The sequence below is a fragment of the Pinus tabuliformis genome, chromosome 5_2 (genome assembly GCF_031772625.1).
Source record: "Pinus tabuliformis cultivar Carrire ecotype Pingquan chromosome 5_2, CPIR1, whole genome shotgun sequence".
NCBI lineage: Eukaryota > Viridiplantae > Streptophyta > Pinopsida > Pinales > Pinaceae > Pinus > Pinus tabuliformis.
In genome coordinates, this window is record NC_142306.1 from 1,020,322,073 (window position 1) to 1,020,328,620 (window position 6,548).

A 6,548-nucleotide genomic window follows, 5' to 3' on the forward strand; every position below is an offset into this window, starting at 1 on the left:
CTCTCTGGCTCCTGGCCTCTGTCCGCTCAAATTCCCCTCTGAGTGCTACCAATCATTGCTAAATGCCTTCAGGGATGGTGGCCACCTGTTCTGTAATGGAAGGACCATCAGCGCCTTTGAAATGCTTAGAATATTCATTCTCCGTTTACACAGAGAAATAATCTAAAACAAGGGAAAAGTCATCCAATCTGCCATTTATCGGACCTCAAATATCATTAAATCCACCTTATAATCCCTTCAGATCCATCTTTAGGCGCCATCGCAAGTCCTCATTGATCCAACGGTTATTATTAATTTCGGGTGGCTTATATGCATGGAGATTACTTGCCTAAAAAGGGTGGTTTTCTCTCTCCGTCATCTAGCCACGTGGTGGCTAGTGTATGGGCTTGGGCGGAGCCCAGCCAATACCACTTACTGCCTAAGGCCCGCCTGAAATCCCGCTCATTTCGAAACTCAAAACACATCTCGCTGCGTATAACAACCCTTGCGGCTCTGTTATATCGCCCAATTCGCATTTCCTTTGTATCTATAAAATACATTAAAACACTGAAAATACTGTCAAATGGCTTTATGGGAGACTTCAAATAATATACATTTTAATTTATAAACCCTTTCGGGTCTGGATTCATCGCATCGGGCGCATTCCCTTTGCACTTTGTTTAATTAACGAAAATGTGAAATACATAGAAAAACCCATTTTCCGGAACTCAAAATATATTAAGCTTCATCTATAATCCCGTTGGGTCCGGCTATTGCAGTCGCATGTGTCGGCCCTGCTCCTTTGTGTTGCTCCGATGCGATATTGCGATAGCGCAAGTGCACATCGCATAGTCCCGAGGTATTTCCATATGGCATGGCCTATGCCAATGCTGATCTGTTGACGCCGATATCAGCGATCGCAATATCACTCGGCCTCAGGTCCCGCCTTAAGTCCCATGCCCTCGCCGATGCCGATCTACCGATCGACGATCACAATGTCGCATCAACATGGGTCTTTTTCTTATATCATGCGCATTTGCCTTCCTCCAACCCGATATGTCAGGGATTGGCAATCGGGGGTTTCTTCGATTTTTCGCTTAAGTTCACCTTTGGCCCTCTTACAATGTGATTTCTCTTTATAGTGGTTTTTTTTTGCCCATTTTTAGAGGATTTTTCCTCTTTTTCTAAAGAACACGGGGCATCTTCTTTCTGTGATAACTTCTACATCCTAAGTCCATTTTTTCCCATTCAAGTTGCAGTAGATTCAAAAGGAGAAGATCTCTACAATGGAGCTATCTCCAGGAACTTCCTTGGACTTTCATTTTCCTCTATGAGGAACATTTAGACTTAGGAGACTATTCAAAATCCATTTTGGATCACGCCTTCCCACTAAGAAAAAATTTTGGTCCCCAAATGTCTGATATAATGATCTGAACAGTACCTGAGAGTAATAGTACCCTCTTTTTTTTTCAGCCTCCACACACTTTCGTTGCATAGTGTCTCTGAACCAAAGCCTTTGACCACTTTCCTTCCTCGATGTGCTGGTCCTCCTGGGGAGAACTGCCTTCCTGCAGAACTCTTGCTTAGATGGTCACAGAAGGTAGTTTGAACTTTTCTACCTTAATCATTGATCCAAGGTTGCTAAAACAAATGTGAAGTACACCTTATCCAAACTTTCATTCATACCTATTTGAAACACTATCAACAATCAATTGTTAACAACAACAGAAACACTGACAACTATTGGATGGCTTAAACTCCTGCTTCAACAAAAGAAACAAATTTCACATCTTGTGAACACATCCATGTCCTACATTTGTACACAAATGATGGACTAGACAACATGCCCACAAAACATGCCTTTAAAACAAATGACCCTTCAAGTCAAGCATGTAGAAAAGGACCATTAGGACTATTTTAAAAATATGAAACATTTCATCACTATCTCCATCTTGGAGACCAAGTCAACTTTCCTCAAGTCAACATTGCATGCATGTTCACATCAAATCAAACAACCCTTCAAGTTAATTACATGTACATGTTCAAATACAAGGAAGACATCAACATCCCTGTGTTCATGCACATCATGCTTATGCATGCATTTCATCCTTCAATTTTCACTTAAGCACACTGTACTTTCTAAGTTGAAACGAAATATAATGTTGCAACAACAAAGTGAGTCTCCTACTCAACCTTTTTCTATTCACCTTTTTGGTATAAACCTGCAACTTGCATCTCATCAACAAAGAAATGTAACTAGTGCATCAATAGACATGCAATCCTTAATTGGAAAGAACTCTATCCATTTCTTACCAATCCAGTTCAAAGGTCTTTCCTTTGTTTGCACATCAGCATCAACATCTGAATCATCCTAAGACACATCATTCATGGAAACTTCCTTTCCATTTCTGCCATCTTCTCTTTCCACCTTCTTCAGCTTTTGTGGAAGCATTGTTGGATTCAGAGTCCAACAACTTTCAGCAAGATGCCCTTGCTTATGGAAATAAGTGAAACACATGTGCATCCTTTTGAAAACATGATTTGCCTTGTCCAATGGACCTTTGGCTCTTTGCTTCTTTTCCTTCAAAAGTTTCCTGTATGTGGCCATTCTCTTCCAACATCTAGAAACATGATGGTTATCCAAACCATGAAAGGAACATGCAATTCTTTTCCCACGCTTATGTGGAAATTTACCATGCTTTGCAAAATCAAAAGGAATATGATTAGATTCTGATTTATACCTGCCTCTTTCACCTTTATTGCCTTCATGAGGAGGTGAAGCAAATGAAGAAGTGGATCCCTTTGGAACACCATCAATCTCCTCAAGGCTGTTAGAGTTTCCACAACTCTCTGGTTCAAGTGTGTGCTTCTGAACACCTACATCCTACAAGTGATGTTTCAAGCTATTGCATTCCTCCTGAACACGATCTTCACACTCTGCAATGTAACTCCTTCGTGGAGCCATTTCAATGGCCTTCATGGCAGCTTTGGAACTCTCTCCATAAGACTGTCCATAGCCAAGACCCAAATACTTAGGCCTTTCCTCAACCATTATTGGTTCAACAATGCCTTGTGCATGCTTTCCCAAGCCCTTTCCTTCATAGCCCATCTTGGACATTAGCTTGGAACCTATGCCTCTAATATGTTTTTCAAAAGAATCAATATAAGAATTCTTAGAAGAATTTGAAGACAAACTGGAATGGTTTACCTCTTCTTCATGCTAATACTTGACCAAGGCTTCTTTGGAAACAAAGATCTGTGACTCCAACTCATGCATCCTCTTCAGGTTCATATTTGCAATATGAAGTTGCCTCTCCACTTCCTGCAGTCTGTCAGAAATCAACTGCTTCTCTTCCTTCATGGAATTCAATTGCTCTTTAAGTATGCTGCTCTTTATTCCATCTTGATACATTTCTCTCACCTTGTCCATCATGATGTACAAGTCTTGCTTCATGTCTCCATTAAAGAGTCTTGTGATGGAGGATGAATTTGAGAATACACTTGTAGAAGTTGTCATTATGCCAATGAACAGAAGAACTTCAAACAAGATTAATAAAGAGCTTATTTAAGCAACCTTTTGCAATAAACCTTTTGTGCTTTAAGGACTGCCTTGAGATGCTTTTGGATAGAATATTCCTTCAGCCCTTCTTCCTTTTTGTCCTTCCTGGAATGAGCAATCAATAGCTTTCCCTTCACCTCTGTAAACTCAAACAATATTCAGTCTGCAAATAAGCATACAATCAATCAGACAGTCAATCCTTGACTACCCAAACACCTTTCAAACAAGTAATCTTTGCTCTTGTCAATCAAGAATTCTGATAGAACCTTCTTTGAAGGTGGGGTTAATCAGTCAAAAGCTCTGATACCACCTAATCTGAAAATGGGGCACTTAGGCTTCTTGTCTAATTTTCAAGAACCTCTCCCACTTCCAAAGCTTTAAATATTCCCAAGTCTTTATGATTAACCAATGCGGAATTAAATATGTGCTTGAAATAAGGTGTATGCTTATGCTTATTTTTGACTGTTTATGTGTTTTTAAGTCTATTTGCTTGAACTAATATAACAACAACTAAAGTAGCAGATATAATGCAGCAATAGAAAAACACACATAAGACAGCAATTTAATTTGGAGTTCACCCAAAACTCTTGGGCTACGTCTCCATGAGCTCTAGTCAACTCAACTAGGCTCTCTGGGATTATGGCAAAGTCCTTTTACAATCTCTTGGCTCAACTCCACTGTTTTACACAGAAACAATGGGTTTAGACACCATTTTATCCCTGGCTCTTGAAGCTCTCGGCTCTTCTGGCTCTTGGCTCTTGCTCTAGCTCTCGGCTCTGGCTCTTGGGTTTGGCTCTTAGCTCTGGATCTCTTTGCCTCTGCTTCCTGCTTTGGCTCAACTTTCTATTCTCCTGTCTCAGCAACCCCTTTCTGTCTTTGTCATTCTGTGGCTTTTAAGCCAATCAGCGCTGTTCGTTCGTTTCCTCTTTTGGGCTCTCTGGCTCCAGGCCTTTGTCCGCTCAAATCCCCCTCTGAGCATTATCAATCATTGATAAACGCCTTTAGGAATGGTGGCCACCTATTCTGTAACGGAAGGACCATCAGTGCCTTTGAAATCCTCAGAATAGTCATTCTTTATTTACATAGAGAAATACTCTAAAACAAGGGAAAAATCCACCAATCTGCCATTCATCGGACTTGAAATATCATTAAATCTGCCTTATAATCCCTTCAGATCCGTCTTTGGGCACCATCGCAAGTCATCATTGATCCAACCATTATTATTGATTTCAGGTGGCTTATGCACCCAGAGATTACCTGCCTGAAAAGGGTGGTTTTCTCTCTCTGGCACCTAGCCACGTGGCGGCCAGTGTATGGGCTTGGGCGGAGCCCGACCAATACCACTTACCACCTAAGGCCTGCTTGAAATCCCGCTCCTTTTGGAACTCAAAACACATCTCACTATGTATAAAAACCCTTTCAGGTCTGTTATATCGCCCAATTCGCATTTCCTTTGTATTTGTAAAAATACATTAAAACACTGAAAATACCGTCGAATGGCTTTATGGCAGACTTCAAATAATATACATTTGCATTTATAAACCCTTTCGGGTCTGGATTCATCGCATTGGGTGCATTCCCTTTGCATTTCATTTATTTAACAAAAATGCGAAATACATAGAAAAACCCATTTTCCAGAACTCAAAATATATTAAGCTTCATCTATAATCCCGTCGGGTCCGGCTATCGCAGTCGCATGTATTGGCCCCGCTCCTTTGTGTTGCTCCGATGTGATATTGCGATAGAGCAATTGCACATCGAATAGTCCCAAGGTCTTTCCATATGGCATGGCCTATGCCGATGCCGATCTACTGACGCCGATATCAGCGATCGCAATATCGCTCGGCCCAGGGTCCCGCCTTAAGTCCCACACCCTTGTCGATGTCGATCTGCCAATCAGCGATCGTAATGTCGCATCGGCTTAGGTATTTTTCTTATATCATGCACATGTGCCTTCCTTCGACTCGATATGTCATGGATCGACGATCGGGGGTTTCTCCCTTTTTCGCTTAAGTCCTCCTTTCGCCCTCTTTCAATGCGATTTCTCTTTATAGGGGTTTTTTTGCCCATTTTTAGAGGATTTTTCCTCTTTTTCTAAAGAACATAGGGCATCTTCTTTCTGCGATAACTTCTGCATCCTAAGTCAATTTTTTCCCATTCAAGTTGCAGTAGATTCATAAGGAGAAGATCTCTGCAATGGGGCTATCTCCAGGAACTTCCTTGGACTTTAATTTTCCTCTATGAGGAACACTTAGACTTAGGAGTATATTCAAAATCCATTTTGGATCAATCGGTCTATTCATGAGGAATGGATGAAAGCATATTGACCATCTGTGAAACCTTGGGCAGCTGAAGAGGGAAACAACCCATCAGGGAAGAAGCCTTCAGTAGACTGGTACCGATACTGACATAAGAGTCAGGTACACCACCTACTAGGGGTACAGAGCCGCTTGGTAATGGAGAATAATCAGGGGTGTAAAAGGATTGCTGGTCCACTATGACTACCTTTCCATCCAATGGAAATAGGATGATGCAAAATATAGTAGACACAATGGCCATCATGGAATACGTCCAATTGCAACCCAACAAGAGATTATAGTTGAGCTTTTTATCTATGACTTCTATGTCCACCGTTATCGTTTTCCCATACAAGGTGATGGGGTCACTAGCTAGGTAACCTTTTGGGATGAAAGTGTGGTCGTCGAAAGCTTTAAGGGAATCTGACGGTGGGGATAGGGTTGGAGAACCCAAAGCGAGGCAACATGAAGCTGACATGATGTAGGTAGAAGCACCTTCGTCTATGACAGTTCTATGTATACCTTTACCTTTTGAAAAGATTTGCACTTGAAATGCAAGTTGGTGGGAAAGGGGAGGTTTACATTTTTCCATGTCGAAAATATCAAGCATGGAATCCTATGGGTCGATACCACCAATATCTGAAAGCAAAGCTTTCTATTGTGTTGGACATGTTTGTAATACTTCAAGCGCCGACATAGATGACGACGCTTGT